We start from the raw sequence: 17,163 nt of genomic DNA on the forward strand, positions 1-17,163 counted from the left end.
ATTATACCATTCTGACCAGATATCTTGTGCTAGTCTTCAAAACCTCGCTAACAATGTCTAATGCTTATATTTGACAAATGCTTACTATATACTAACCAGTGCCCAAAGGATTTCCCTTACTCTTATTTAACCAGCAAGATCCTTTGGGATACATAGCTATTAATCCCACTTTTGAGCCAAGGAAACTAAGGTTTAAAGAGGTAAAGTGACTTTCCCACAGGGACACCGCTCATAAATTGCAGAGTTGAGATTTAAGCTGTGTTGGCCTGGTTTCAAAGTTCATACATTGGCGCCTGGCTCATACCATTTTCATGAAGTCTCTTTCAAGACCTGGAGGCTGTTACAGTATCTGCTCCTACTATACCCTCAACATTATCCATTGCTTCAACTGCCTCCCAGGCCAAGACCTAGCACCATAAAACTCCACCCCGTAGGGTACAATATCATCTCTTTTCCATTCCTAGGAAGATAGGCTGCAGAACAGAGAAGACTCCCCAAGTCCTTGAATGTTAAGATTTAGGTTCTATATTCCCACCACTGGCCCATCCTCTTTGCAAATTATAAGCTACATGCATTCTGCAGGAAAAAGCTAGAAAAGATAAAAGCCTATGTTGAAACAGGGGTAAGGCTCTGGACTCAACTTCCTTTGAAAGTTTCTAGACTTTCTTATTTTCATACAGCATGGGCCTTTTTGTCTAGCTATCCCTCTATTCTTTACCTACTTTTTGAACTGAATCCTACTAGCACCATGAGCCTTCCAAGGTACACTCAGTGACTTATTGGTATACTCGATAGCTTCAGGGTAACATGAAATAGACACCAAAGGGTATCAAGTGCATCAGAAATCTATGCAAGATAGCAAAATATGCTAAAGGAATTAAAAATATACAGTTACTACCTTTGCATTTCTCACCTGGTGTCAAAGCATTCAAAAGTTGGTTTTGTAATAATGTGTTCTTCAAATTGCCCTCAAAGTTCTAAAAGGTCTGATAATGCAAGGAAATGCAATCATATTCTTTAGCCCCAAATTATGCAGTACTGAGGGGCTAAAATGCTCTACCTTAAGGTTACTTCCTCCAGTAGGGCAAATAAAGGGCTCTTCTTAAGAGCACTGCTCTAGGTGACCACTTCAGAGTTAAGACTAAGGTCCATGCTCAGTTTCCAAAAGACCTATTTCCACTGGCCAAATAGCTCAGTAGATTAAAGCACCTTCAAGCAGGCACAGGGATCAGGGGTTTGATCCTCAGACCTGCTGGAGCTTATAATTCCAACTCTTGGGAGGCTATAAATAGGCAGATCACTACGAGTCAGATTTATTAGTGAGACCCTGAACACCCTGTAGACTCTTCCCTAAAATACCAAAACAAAACAAAAACCTATTTCCATCCCCTCCTTCTGCCCTCGCTCTCAGAAAATCACTACAAACCGATCGCATTCTCTATTACTTCATATATTTGAGCACAACTTTAACACCTAACAAATCAGAAAGCTGTAATTTTGAAGTTACAGAAACATTTTCTGAAAGCCTCCTTAAGTAGGACGTAGCTTTGCCATCCTGTTAGGTATCCAGATACTACTTCCCACAGCTGAGGCGCCTCTCCACAGCCACCGGTGTACTTCTACCTGGGATTATACACACAACCCAAGGATTCACCATCTATTTTAAGACGAAGGGTAAGATCTCACCCTTGGCTATCTCACGTTGAATTTTCTTTTCCCCTCAACCTCGAAACTGAGTTCTGCATTCCACACATTTATGTAGCCGGCACTGCGCCTAGCTTGCCTTCATATACAGTATTATTTGTTTATTTATGACTACTGTATTATTGTTGTGTTTGGTCTTTTTGCTAAAAAACAAAAAACAAAACAAAACAAAAAAACTGGCAAGTGCCTTGCCTCTTTAACCTTGCCTTCCTAACCTTGTCTCCTAGACAAAAGCGGCAGCCCGTTGCTCCTGCAGTGGCAGCACAGCGCAGCCAGGCCACCGGAGGCCGCCGCGCTGCGGCTTTGTTGGGTGGGCTACAGATGGTGCCCAGCACGCGCGGAGCTGCGGGCGGGTCGGGAGGCCTGGAGGGGTTCGGCCCAGAGGGGAGGGTGCAGTGGAGCAGCCAATCAGCGCTCAGCCCATCAGCTGACCGCTTTTGCTTACACCAGGTGCACGCCGGCTGCGGGAGCACAAAGCGGGGCGCACTGAGTGTGCTGCTGTGAGCCAGAGGACGAGGGGAGGCCCGTGCGCCCGAGCGCCCGTGCGCCCGAGGCTGCAGCGCCCGCGGGGTGGGGAAGAGGACCGGCCCACGTTGGCGGCTGCATCTCTAGGTGCCTGGGTGCCTTCCTGGGAACCTGACCTCTCGCTGCCCCGCCCTCGGCACCTCAGTTCCCTTGCCTTCCTTTCCAATTTTGCCTGCCTTTACCCTGGCCCACAAAAGCCGAATTTAGACCAGTACCGCGCAGCAGCTGTTGCTGGTGTTGCCGCCTCGCCTCCGATCTTGGTGTTCTGCCTTGCATCCCCCAAGGACCCAGTGTTCAGTGCTGACTGCGGGCTGAGAGGGAGGCGCCACTTAGCCTGTCCTCCTGCTCCTCCTGCTGCTGCCGCCGCGGCTGGCGCCCGGTCTGCGCTCACCCAACATCCCCACCAGCCCGGCCTTGGGGTAAGTGCGCGGGCCAGCGGCCGCCCGTGGTGGGAGCTGTGGGCAGCAGCCAAGGGGAAGTAAAGGCAAACTTGCCGGTGTGGTGAACCCAAGAGGGTTTGGAGGACCACGGAATAAGATCGCGGGGCCCAAGGGGACCAGGGGGTGCGGCTCTTGGAGCTGAAGAAAATGACAAAGTCGGGAGGCGAGAATGTAGTTATTCTCCTCTCCTTCTACAGGAAAGAAGGGTCGGGGAGAACGATCGTTGGAAAGAAACCCAGACAAAAATACGCAAAAGCAGGAATAGAAGGCTAAACCGCTGGATTTCAGGGACAGAACCGGGGGATGGGAAGGGGGAGAGATGGCATTAGGAATGGGAACCGAGGAAGACAGCTAGGGATGAGGTAGAGCGTGGGAAAAGAACCCAAGGAGTTGGAAAGGGGGCAGACAGAGACCCGTTGCAGGAAGGTGGCAGTGGGGGGTGAGGGGGCTGAATAGAGGTCTTGGCCGTGGCCTTTTGGAAGGAGAAAGGGGCAAGGGACGTAATTCACAAAGAATTCTGTGTGTTGAACTCAGGAAATTAGGAAGAACCTACGGAATTCTCTTGTGGTCTGCGGGCGTGTGCATGGGGGAACCTCAATCCCTACGTTTTAAGTCCAGAAGCCCCAGGAGGCTTCCCAGGGAGGCTGAAATGCCAGGGAAGCCCCTCCAGCCACAGAGCCTTCATGTAGTTCCTTGCTCAGCCGGGGTCAGGACCAAGGAAAGTTTGCCAGCGAGTGTCCTTTGTGCTGAGTGGGGACGGGTGTGGACAGGCTCCACCTCGTTCTACACTCCCTTGGTTCACAGGGCCACCGCCTACTGCGGAGGGAGTCCCACCCTACCGTCCAGGGGTACCGCACACCCTAGACTGACAGGAGTCCTTCCCGGGACTGCTCCCGGAGAGCAGGCGTAGAAACTGCGACTGGAAGACCCAGGGTGATACCTCCCCCAGAAGGTGGGGTCCTTGCTGCCGTATTTACCTGCCGCTGGGGTGCCAGTGCCCAGAACAGCGCCACAGTGAGTGACTGAATGAATGAATGACCCTCCAAATGTTTTTAAGTTGTTTGTAGGACACATGCAAAGGCCAAAAATCCAAAATGTAAACTCTTCATAAATTCCTTCTGACCGTTAGTATTTTCATTCTCTGGTCCGAGATAGTGAAGTAATTGGAAGTCAGTGAGGGAGCAAGTACTACTGACTTGGGATCTTCCAAGTAGGATTTTCTGCAAGGCGGTATGTCTTTTTATTTTTATTTATTATTTGCAATTTGTTTAGTCACAGTAGTCTAGATAATTAATATTATTCAAATATAATAATTACTTTATCTTTAAAAACTAGGCCTAGAAGGATAAGTTTAGGAAGATTTGTACTTCTATCATTATAAACCTAAAAGTGGCATTATTGGCTTCAGGGCCATTTGTGTCCCCAAGTCTCTGATTTGCATGCAAATGTGAGCAGATCCTGGCAGATGTCTGGCCTCATCCATTCACATGAAGGAATTTGAAAAGACAAGGAGTCTTCAGTTAACAATAGACCTTAAGAAAATGGAATAAAGGCGCAAGTGTGAGTTTTTCTGTTCAAGAATTCCATGGCTTGCTGGCACCAATATTCAAAAGCCAAATTCTTTGCATGTGCTATATTGAAAGCCCAGAGTGCACTCACTTTTTACCTGGCTGTATGTATTTATTTGTGCAACATTCAAGCTGGATATGGAGCTAGAAAGGAAAGTATTTGTGGAAGTAGCCTATAACGTTAGTCCACTTCTGGGGAACTGAAGTGATTTTTGAAAAGAGTCTTCAACTTTTGAAGTTTCTTTTCCTTTGAAGAATTCTCTCTTATTCATATTTGTTCCCTAACTTAGAGATAACTAATAAAGAGGAAGATAGCTCCCACTGACCAAAATGAAGATCTCAAGAGAATGTTCACTGTCGAGTGAAAATCATTTGAGCTCTTACAGCACCAAACTTTGTAGAACTGCTGTCAATGAAACCATCCACTTCCTAGTCACAGACGTGGCTGGATGTCAGGTTATAGAATAGAACAATGAATAGGAAAGCAGTCGAGCAACAGACCCCCAGAGCAAGGACCTTTCTGCTTTGTTTAAGGTTAGTTGATCAACCACACTGTACTGTTCACCTCCTGGCAATGCGTGGCTGCTAAACAAAGGGCGGGCAGTGTGGGCCACACGTGAGGCTGGTGATTATACCTCCTGCCAAACCAGCACCAGGGCCTCTTCTTTTGTCAGTCTCAAACACTGTTGAAAGGAAAAGAACCCTATTCACGGGAACAGCGTTTGCCCCCATTCTATATATTCACTGAAAGGGCATTAAAATACAACCAAAAAAAAAAAAAAAGACAACATTGTTTTGGAGGGCTGTGTTTTGGGGGAGGATCTACAACAGCTGTTGGTTTATTATTTTACATGTTTCCTAAAGTTTGTTTTCTTGGCTCAGTTTTCTTTTTTATATATAAGACAGTATTTTACAGAAGGGGAAAAGTGAGTTAAATATAGTTTCAGTAGGAAAATATTACAGCCAAGTGTGCATTTTTGCTTTAGAATTATACAAAAGTCAGAAAGGAACAAATCATTGTGATAAACTCATCTGTGTCCTTTAAACCTGGCATTGCAACCTCCTGATGGAGTGGAAGCATAACTGTAAAATAGAAACGACATTTGTAAACTAAAACTATATTCCATTTTGTTTAAGAATTATGTAGGTACTATATATTTGAAACAAACAACATACCATGGCCGAATTTTGAAATTTTGTCTTTGGGCACTTACTACCAGTGCAAGATCTTTATTCTGCAACTCTAATGAAAGATTAGTGAGGTCATTCTTAGGTAAATAAAAGTAATAAGGTACTTGCTACTATGAAGGATCACTCTATTCTCTAAAAAAGAGAAAAAGGAATCAGATTAGATCTAACTGTACGATGTGGTTATGAAAACTAATCATAGGTAGTTTGGGTTATTGCCTGAAATTCTTTAGAAGAGCAATCAAAAACCCAACCATTGATCTGCCTCTAGTGATACCTTGCCAACCCTAGATTCTTGACCTACACTCTTAGAACCACTGTTATATATACTTTACTCTGGGCACCATGACACTCAAGAGAATATATCATGTATTTTTAAGATCCACCTATTCAAAGTTATATTGTGACTACACAATCCAATTTGACTATTACAAATTATTTGTAAACAATTAGAAATTATCAGAACTGTATGCATTTTGTGCACCTTAAATAAGCCATAAACAAAATATGATAACTTACAGGATATGGATGCCATTTTTCACTAGACTTTCACAATGTTCTTTTAAAATTTATATTTAAGCTGCAAAATAATAGTTATCAGAATGATTCATTTGAACACTACTATAAGGTTGCTCAAACATTGTATTTCATTTTTTAAAATTATTCTAAACATCTATTTTGGGTTAAGCCACTCTGGAGATAAAGAAAATACTGTTTTGGAATCATTTTCTCTTCTGGGAACAATGGAATTATCTTTAACTCATGAATAGAGCTTTGATTAATACTGCATTTAAGATGAAATAATTATGTGGATAAAGTCAGAAAAACATGTACTCTTATTTGGGCTCAAAATAAAGAGAGATAAAAGTTAAACTTTAGATATAAAACACAATATTTTTAGTGACCAAGGATACCATTTCTTCTAAGGCTGTTCTACATGAGGTTTGTTTTTAAAGTTTTCTAGTTTAAGCACATTATTATTCACCTTCTTAATGGACATTTTATAGAGTACAGCTTCTACGTCTCAAAACATAATGTATAATAAGTGGTCTATTTACAGGGCATTGCAATCCAGTAAATGATTATTTCTGGACCTTGCCATGCTGTAGAACTCTTAAACACATTACTTAACAAGTAAAATTTATACCATTTTATATTTTGAATGAGGGGCTGGGGAGATGGCTCAGTGGAATAAGCGCTTCCCTGGCAAGTGGAAGGGCCTGAGTTCAATCCCTGATTCCGCCAAAAAAAAAAAAAAAAAAAACCTTTAAATGAAACACTATGAATGATTTCATGTTATATTTTTAACTTTCTTAATGTTTTTAAAAGTTGGAACAGAGGTGGGATGTTATTAGCCATTTTACCAGTTATTTGCTTAAGCAAGCTCTCACCCAGTCATGCGTAGACAGTTTCCAATCACTTTCTTAATCTGCTAACTTTCTGGTCTCTCAGTTGTTCCATGGCAGAGTTGGGACAGCAGGCTTGGAAGGACTATCACAGTCAGATTGCAAAAAGGTTTACAGAAGCTATACCTCCAATACACAACATAAACACCATACTTGGATGGAAATATTCCACCTGAAGCACTGCAAATCACCACTGAAATGCTGTAAGATAGGCTTAAGTATGCACTGATACACATCGAAGGTCCCGTGCACCCTGACTTCAGAGTACCCTTTAATGATGCCAGTACATTAGCTTGATATACCTCATTTTGAAAGCTGTGGAGTGAAAACTGCTTTTATGGTGGCTTATTGCCTTCCATTTATACTCTTTATAGCCCAGGGGTTGGAAGTTATTTGAAAGCTCTGATTAATGTAAATGAATTGTAATTTTCTGACCCAGGCTGTCCTCACTCACATCTATTATACCCCTGGCAGACATGTGGACTCCACAGCTGTCCCCTCATTTGTATATGAAACAGACACACTGGTGGCATTTTTGGTTACCATAGTAACATTAACACTATACATGTGACATGACATCTCAATGAAAGATTTTTTTGTGTGGTAGATATACTATAGACCTGAGGGTGAAGTACAATTATGTAAAGTTTGGGGAACACATAACTAAGCCTGCTATTATTTTCTGGAGCCATTTTTTAAATCATAGACAAATAATTCTATAGGAATGTCCAGGAAATGGCAAGCATGAGCCTTTTTCTGACAAAGATTTCCAAGGGAAGGATTTGCAACAATGCCTAGCCTTCAGGAAAATGTTTTGAAATATTAATTTCATGATATTTACTCTTCCTACTTACGACTGCCTTTGTGGGATCATGTACTAGTTATTTTCAATTCATACAGGAAACCTGAACAGCCCCAATATTTATATCTATGTCAAGAAGATCTAAGAGACAATAAAAAAATAAGTTTGCATTATTAAGTGTATGCACAATGAGAGAACACTCATTTAGGAAAACTATAAAAGCTTGGCTTGAAAGGCAAAAGAGTGGCTTCCTTGACTGCATGCCTATAATTTCCCTGTCCCCTCAAAAAATGCTAGCGTGACAATAAAGAATATCATTAACCTGCGTTGTTATTTTACAATAGTAGTGAGACTTAATCTGCATCCAAAATAATCAGTGTGATCAAGTGTTGTGCAGAGAGTAAGGCTAAATCTCAGGTTCAGGCTATGACACTAATGACTGAATATATGACCTAGATGTCCTGCAACCACTTGATACTTCACTACCAGTGTTTTGAAGGATTCAGGTACACTGGTAGGTGTTTCTAGTACTGTCCCTGCAAACTCTGATTTCTACCTCAATCCTCTCATTATACAGAGACATAAAAGTCTGGGAGTACAGCCATTTACCTTTGCTGGAAGGTGATTTTTTAAATTCCTAATCTTATGGCTAAGAGATGTGTTTGTTCTTTTAAAGACTTTTTTTCCCTCTAATATTGACAGCTCCCTACAACCTCACCTGGAGGCTTCATTGAGGAAAAAAAATTATTAGGGATACAGGAATATGTATCCTTTTATTACAATGAGTTGTTTATGACCAATGAACATTTGTTCAAATAATAAATGCATACTAAACAACAGCTGTATTCCAGGTGTTACAGGAGGCATTAGAGGCCAAGAGAAGTTAGCTTGCTTTTTTCCTTCTTCAGCAGCTTATACATTAAATCCATTATGTTTTATTTCCATCAATCCATGTATTCTTTTTTTAAAAATTTATTTGTGTGTGTGTGTGTGTGTGTGTGTGTTTGTGTGTGTGTGTGTGACCAGCTCAGCCCACCAGGGGGCGGGGCTGGCTGGCATGTGGTGCTGGGGGATTGAACCACGGTCATCCGTGCTTTTGCTGAGCTTCTTCCAAGTAGGTGCTTTAGACCACTGAGCCATCTCACCAGCCCAATCCATGTATTCTTATAAAAATTTATTGAAGAAAACTACACTTTATTGAGCCAACTGTCAGGAAAGCACACATAATGAAGGATTTCAAGCAGTGGTGATTTTACATGCACACACACCTCAGGGGTCTTTTGGCAATATTTGGAGACTTTCTTTTTCAGTGGTGGCACTGGGTATTGAGTCCAGGGCCTTCACACTGAGCTGCCATGTTTTTTCCTTTGTCAGCTGTCACAGCTGATAACAGGGGAGGGTACTCCTGGTATCTCTTGAGTAGAAGCCAGGGGTGATGCTAAACATATTAAACTGCATGGTACAGTCTCTTCCAAAAAAATTACCTTGTCTACATGTCAGTAGTGCCAGGAATGAGAGACCTTCTCCTTACAAACAGGACCTTTGCCCTTGGAGCTCTAAAGTCCAGTGGAGATTACAGAAGGGAGAATGCCATTGTGGGGAAAGTGTGAGCTCCATAATTACTGAAGAAAGAGTGTTAATCCAGATAGTAGCTGTCAATAAAGGCTTTAAGAAACATTGTTAATACACAGAACAGGCTATCACCAGGAACACAAGTGTTCACAAAGCAATTTTAGACCTAGTCTTATTGATCGTATGTGGTTGAATGATTGCCTAAGTTTGCCTAGAACTTTAAGCTAGGGATGGAACTGTTCATCCCTTATACAGTCCTATCAGTATCAGTGTATCCTGAGGACACAGGAAAGGGTGGAAACAGAAAGTCAGTAGCAAGAAAGGGAAGGGCATGAACTTCATAAAGGAAAGATATGGCTGAGTTGATAAAGCTAATAACATTTCATGTTTTAGGACTTTAAAATTTGTAGAACCCTTAAATATATATTTCATTTTACTTGCAACATTCTGAGATATCAAGTATTACCAGCCTTCTTTTTTTCATTAACTATGGGACCAGAGCCATGGAGAAGTTCCTGGTCATTCTGGACAAGTCACTTAATATATCTGAGCTGTTTATTTTTAAAAGAAGAGGAGCTGCAGAGTTCTTCCTCCCAGTTCAAGTGAAAGTTATTTAACATCTTGCACCTATTGAAAGAGTGGAGTTTAATAAGACCCTAGACTCATGCTTCTCTCAGACCCACCGCCTGTTCCATTCAGGTCGGCATGGTTCTCGGGCTGCAGAGTCAGAGCAGGTTAACAAGATGATAGTGACTCAACATTCTAATCTTTGAATTATCAAAGAGCACGTACTTGTGATGCAGCAAAGAAAAAGTTTCATGCAGGGAAATTTAAGCTGGGCTTCCTAAGAAGTAGTAAAGCCCTCTTATTCTTAATCTCACCTTATCAGCTGAAAAAACTACTGTGACAATCACGAAGGGTTCTAAGGACAGTGATGCTAGGGCTAGCAAGTAAGATAACCTAGAATTTGCAAAAGAACAAAGTTCAGCTTACAAAAGGTACATTGGTGGCATGTTTTTGCTTTCTTCTTGGGGAGGGATATTTCACTTTCCTACGTGAAAATGACGACCAGTGAACACATACATGCACGTGCACACTCAAATGTGTACATACACACACATACATACACACACAAAAAAAGGGAGAAAAATTCCATACTCAGAAGTTCATATTTCTTTAATAAGATATATCAAAGTGAATTTTTGAGGTAACCTTTTTTAAAAATAATTTTATTGAGAAACAAATAGCAATGAGACAGTTTCAAAACCTATTACTAGCACAGTTTCAATAATTAATATATTGCATACTGTTGTTTTAGTGGTTATTCATAGTACAAGATGCAGACATGATATCCTGTCCACAAACACTAGAACATTAGAACAAACCTCTCTATTCCTTGAATTAAGAGAATGCAGCTGTATATCTATCATATTTTGAATATACAGATACAAAATGGTCATTCATTTGACTCCCCTTTTTTGTTTAGTTTTGTCAGAGAAGGGTATTCCATTGTCATTTAAATATTGTAGGTGTATGAATTCAGCAAAATATTCCAATACCTTGATTTTAAGAGTTTGAGACTGTTGACTTCTTTGGGTTAGTATAGCAATTTCTTAGAAGTATAATGGCAAGCTATAAAGCCTCTTTTTTATCATCTATTATTTTGAAGATTGTGAGTGAGATATGTAGGACTTCAGCCATATCCTGAATCTCTAGAACATGAATAGAATCTACATTAATTTATCAGACATGAGTTATGGAATCTACATAACTCATTAACTCACTGAATCATCATAGAGCAACTAAAGACAGTGGAATAGCAGTTATTGGCTTTATCTGGCTTGTTATTCTACCTGATTATGGTTCTGGGCAGTGAGGACCATGTGTACGTTTAACGCCCTAGAGAGAACAATTAGTTTTGTTGTGTTCTGTGGGGTTGCAGTCACCTCTTCATGCACTCAGAAATTCATTGTTTGTTACCTAGAGACCAGTGAAAGTTTAAAGACATATGAAGGAAAAACATAAAATGCAAAAAATGCTAGTGTGGTATTTTTCTTTTAACTGTGAAGGCTGACACCATGAAAATAAAATCCTAGTGAAGAAGTTTCCAAATTGCTTCACTACCAGACCTCAGTGAAGGAGAGATTAGCTCTATGCAATGAGATGCTTTAGTAATTGGAAGGAAAGTATTACATAGGGCTCCCAAATTATATCCCCTGGGCCCATTATTTTTCCTAACATAGCAGAGTAGTAGCAGTAGGAGAATGACAATGATAGCCACTGTTAGTTCCCATCCTTTCCAGTGTGCTGGGAACCATCACAAATACATTATATGCATTTAACTCATTTAGTCCTCATAACATGTAGATTCCCATCCAACAGCACAAGAAAGTAAGGCAGAAAGCAATTAAGTAACTTGCTCAAGGTCACCCTGCTGGCATAAACTTAGGAAATACTTGTAAAATGAGGAAATTAATGTATTTTTGTTTTCAAGGGCAAAGTCCTTTATTTGAGTTCTGGGTTTGTAGGGGTCCTGCTTTCTAAGCAGAACACTTTTAAGAATCAGCTCTATTTCTTGTGAATGGATGTAAAAAGATGAGTAAAAGGAAGAGCAGGAATCTGAAGTTGGGTCTGTTTGATTTTGTTTGATTTTACTTATTTATTTATTTTGTAGTACCAGGGATTGAACTCAGGACCTTGCGCTTTTAAACCTACACAGCTAACACCATAGGGATTGTTTCTTCCTCTCTAAATGCAACTTAAAAGCAAAGAAGATTAAATTTGATCCCATAGTCCATCTATATCTTATATAATTCTCTTTTAAAGCAATATTTATGTAAAATAAGGCATATTTACCATTTGCGCAATTTGGAAATTTGGTTAAGAACTTTTATTTAACTAATCATTGACTGTATTTTATAATTATATTGGAATTATTAATGTAAAATAATTTTAAACAATATTTAAGGCAAATAATTTTAAATTGATTAAAATGCATACTTGAAGATTGCATTGTTATAACCATTATTATCACACTACACATTATATTATGATATCATTGTTTAAATTTGGGTTTCTAAAAGTTTAAAAACATTTTTCTATTACACAGAAAAAAACAAGTAAAATGGTTAATTTTTTAAATTTATTATGTTCTTAAGTATTTGCAGAGATAAGTACATTGCTGAATCTTACGAAAAGCATTAAATGATTTTTACAACAGCTTCCAGCTTGCAGCAGTATTAAAAACAATCTTGAGATGTGTTTCAAAAGATTGTTTTGCTTGAAAGTATCCTTCTGATATAAAATTGATGCCATAGAAAAATGGACCTGTTACTACCTTAGTGTTATAGGCTGTACAACTTAAGGCAAGGGGAAAAGTGGGTAACAAGACAGGTCTTAGGGTTGGGAAGAATTAGTTTCAAAAACGCATCTCAGCTTTGTGATCTGATGTGATTTCCCAGAACCTTAGTCTCTTTATCTGAAAAATGAGGATAGTAAGAGAGACTGCCTTCAAGAATCACTGGAACTGGTCAAAGTCAACATGTGTATAGGTCCTTTAGCATATGTTATGGACCAATTAAGTACTCAGGGTATGGCACCAATGAGTAGAACTGGTATTTTGTTGACATCTGACATTTTTTAATGTGACTGTGGCTGAATTCTTGGAGTTCTCATTTAAGACAAATGAAGAAAGGTTGAGAAAAGATTCAGACTAAGTGCTTATGAAATCAGTAGTTCACATGGTAGCCACCTTTTGTGGCATACACCAAGAGAGCTTTATATTTGTCCAGATGTATGAGAGATCTTGAGTCCTCAGATATGGTTGAAAGGTCTGGCGGATAGATTACTGTATTAGATTGTTTCTAGATTCTCTTCCATATCTATTTTTCCTCCCTCCCAAAAGGTTAAAAATCCTCTAAATCTGTTTTTGTTGCTATAACAAAATACTTGAGGATCTACACTTCATAAAGAAATGAGTTTCATTTAGCTCATTGTCACAGTAGCTAGAAAGGACAGTGTGGCCCCAGTGTTTGAGAAGGCCCCAAGACTGTGTTACAATGCAGCAGGAATACTGGCAGGGAACTGGACACATAGAGAAAGGTCACATGTGTTAATGAGGGAAAACAGTAGCTAGGAAAGCTTACCTTCTTATGTAACAATCCATTCTCACAGGAAATACTGAATTTCTGCCACAAACATATTAATCTCCTCAGTGCCTAAGCACCTTCCATTGGGCCCAACTTTCCAAAGGTTCCATCATCTTAGCATTGCCAAACTGGGACTAAGCTTCCAACACATGAACTTTTGATAGACAGACAATATCTGAACTATAGCAGTTCCTAATTATAACTTATAGAATCACATTTTCCAACCAGGGAGAAAAGGTTAAATGTAGAGCTATCATTCCATGAGAAGGATCCAAATTCAAAGCAATATAGCTTCCTTCTCTATATCCATTGTGATAACAAAGTTGTTGGGGCATGTAAAACCCTTCAAACAATTCTAAGCATTTTGTAAGTGTTCAGTAGACAATGTTACTCCCACTGTTATTGTTAATTCTTAGTATCATTGTCTTTACATATCATCATCATTTTCTTAACCAAGCCATAGGGTCTTGGTTAGATTAGAGCACTCCAGGAGCAGTTAGTCTTGAGATAAGACAATCAGAAGGCAAAATAGATCAGATATTACCTCTTAGGGAACCCCTGGTGAACTGACACAGGAGCTGAGTGCTGTGACAGCCTCTAAAGGCCCTACTCTATATCTCCTGGGAGCTTTTTATTTGAAGATGATACGGTGAGTGAAGAACATCTTTTTGTGTGCGAAGAGTAATAATTATTTACAGAGAACTTTGTTTTCTTTATCATGCTCAGTCTTCACAATCAATGCTTATTGATAATTGGAAGTATCTATTCTCTTACTGTTATCACCAAGCAAAACAGCTGGCTCATAACCTTGTAGGCCAGTGAATTTTATCTTTAAGGGTTGAGTGGACCACATAGAAACTCTGAAAATTAAGTATTATCTTGATTTTGAAGATACAGGAAAAACCTGTGATGAGGAGTTTACCCAATATTATCCAGCTAGTAAATACGTTGAAACAGGTATGCACTCTTATCTCTCACTTACCTCCAGATTTCTGTTATCCTCAGTGTCACTATCCTTGATTTTCTCCTGTCTTGTCTTTGCTTCAAATAAAGAATATTGTATCTTAATTTAAGCTTATTTATTTCTACCACTGTAATACCATCACCACCAAACAGCCCCTTAAGAGAAAAGCAAAAACAAAATCTATAATTTACTCTTAAGACCTTGGTACCTGTAAAAGCAATTGGCATGCATCACTGTCGTATGTGTGTTTCACTTGCTAATACTGGACCTTTTAAACAATTTCTACATGGTTATTTCCTCTATAGTTAGGTGGAAAATGAGTGGTACACTATGCATTATACTTAGGTGTTCGTGTGGTTTCAGAAAGCTTGTTATAATATCATTTGGTACTGCTTTTATACTACTGCCAACAATGTTATTAATACAAAAGCATTTATCTTGTGTATGTAGAATATCAAGTGCTCTTAGAAGTGTGATGTGGGGAGAAATAATGTACCTGGCATTGTTTAAGTCCCTGATGAGTGGCCAGACTCCTTAGTGTGATTGAGTGAACAAAGGCAAGACAAAATTATTAAATGATCATCTGTTGAACTGCCAAGCAAAGCAGAAAAGACAGAGCCTTAGATCACAGAACAAAGTTTTGAATTTCTCTTGCATCATATACTAGTGGTGCAATCTTGGTTAAAAGACTCAATTTTTTGATCAATTCTCAAATTTTTAATCAAGACAGGCTCTCTTAATTGTAGATTGGAGAAATAATATCTGCATGCAGTGATGCTATGAGAACATATGAGAAAGCATTTGATACAGTTGTTAGAACATGTCAGTCATTCAATTTGATCATTTGACAAATGTTGGCAGCAATGTTGTGTGCAGACCTTTTTCTATGAGCTCAGGATACAGTGCAGACCAAAACAATGACTCCTTCCCACATGGAGCCTGCCATCTGATGGGAAAAAAGCTAAAATCTAATTACAAAAGTAAATATGAAATTGTGGGTCTATTATGTCCAACCAAAAAGAAGTACATGAGACCAAAAGAATGTTACATGGAAGTTTCTAAAATTCCCTCAAAAGAAGAAATACTTAACCCAAAATCTAGAGAGACAGGTAAAGGGCATGAACAGAGAACAGCTTTCCAAGTCAAATCCCAAAGGTTGGAAGCAGGTTCATGACTTTCAGGGACAGCAGGACAGTGTACTGTGCTTAGAATAGCTAAAAAGGGGAAACATCTTTTCCCTCTGCTTCCTAAACTCACCTGGAGTAGCTGAGAAGGCAGAGCTTATATGAAGTTAAACAAAAGGAGAATTGGAATTATACACAAAACAGAGGTGTTACATGCAGTGTTGGGAGGTTAAAAGACAGGAGAAAGCTTGAACTCATGCAGAGGGAATCACATAAACAATTAGACTGATTCTTAACTGCTTAAGTGACACGCCAGCATCCTGAGATGTTTGAACCAACCTCCAAGAATAAAGGGCACTCCAGGGAGAAAGTCTTTCCTTCACTTCTGTATGGCATAGTGCATTTACATTAACTTATCAGAAGCATGACTATAAAAACAAAACAAAACAAAGATGCAACATCCCGGACTATGAGAACAAAAAGATACAATGTATGTTACAATGGTCCATGGTTAGAATCTGTTCAATTAGCTCTCCTTCTTTTATGTTTTTAGTTTTCATTGCCTTCCTTGCCACATTTTCCTTTTATTGTTGATGAATATTTCAATTAAGGCATGAATTAACTGATAGCAATCACTTGGGTTGCCCACAAATGAAGAAGACTTTTATACTAACTTGAGAATACCTCAAAAATTCTTAGAGGCATGCATGTACTTCTTGTGTGGTGTGTCATTCTTGCTCATGATCTCTACCCTGTGAAATGCACTTGGCCACATCTCGTAGGTGTTAGAAGGGCAGGCGCATGTTGAGTAGGCACATTCCTCCGCAAGATTTAAACGCTGAGGAATTTCATTAAAGTTCTAATGACCGCAACACTTAGCTGTTAGTGATTTGGCCTCCATGGAGAGATCTACTTTTCTGCCTGATCTCAATTACTATGCTTCATAATACATGGGTGACTTAAACCCTGAGTGAGCATTTAGCCTCCGTAATAATTTCAGTTTTACCTTTGCGCTGACTAATAAGTAAACTCAGATACTACCACCGAATAATGATCAAAGGAAATGGTACAGTTAGTTATTTTTAGTGAAGATTCAGTTATCCTTCATACTTTTCCTATGCTTTATAAAGACCATAAATCTCTGACTTCTTTGCACTCTTTTATCCCTAACCTGCTTTCCTTTCTGTTCCTCTTCTACCAAATCTTTATAAGAAAAAAACCCAAAATTTCTTCTCAGCCCCAATCTCACTCCCAAACGCTATTTTTCTGGATCTCTACTGAGTATTTTCACCTTGCAAATTACATCACTGCAGGATTAGGAGGAAGCAGTAGTACCCAGGACCTAGAATGAACTATGGCTGTATAAGAAACATTCGCCTTCTACACAGGAATGAAGCCACTGCAAACTGGCTGGGTGGGGAGGAGACCAGGGGATAAGAACTCAAGCACCACTCTTCCTATTCTGTGTCACTCCGATGGAAACTTCATCTCACTTTCAAAGTAAGCTCTTGCTGTTGCTGCTCATTCAGTGACTTGGGAATCAGTATTTTCACAGTCTGATCATTCTTTAAACTCTTCCTTCACCTTTCTTCACATCTAGTTAACGCTACTAATTAAGAGATGCTCTCTAGTTTAGTACCCTCATGATCCTCAAACATGATCCTTCTTGTTTCCTGTCACGACCACCCAGTTCCAGCTTCCATTACTTTCTATTTATTTTAT

The 17,163-nt window shown here is 39.6% G+C and overlaps 1 protein-coding gene across 1 annotated transcript in view; it reads left to right on the forward strand.

The window, feature by feature from the left end:
• The first annotated feature begins 2,196 nt into the window (after positions 1-2,196).
• The window catches only part of Lrrn1 (leucine rich repeat neuronal 1), a 37,338-nt gene continuing 22,371 nt past the window's right edge, over positions 2,197-17,163 (forward strand). The window contains exon 1 of the mRNA XM_023713339.1: positions 2,197-2,648. The gene's annotated coding sequence lies outside the window, so the exon portion shown is untranslated. The remainder of the gene's footprint in view (positions 2,649-17,163) is intronic.

Source organism: Octodon degus, unplaced genomic scaffold (genome assembly GCF_000260255.1).
Source record: "Octodon degus isolate 3935 unplaced genomic scaffold, OctDeg1.0 scaffold00030, whole genome shotgun sequence".
NCBI classification, from domain to species: Eukaryota; Metazoa; Chordata; class Mammalia; order Rodentia; family Octodontidae; genus Octodon; species Octodon degus.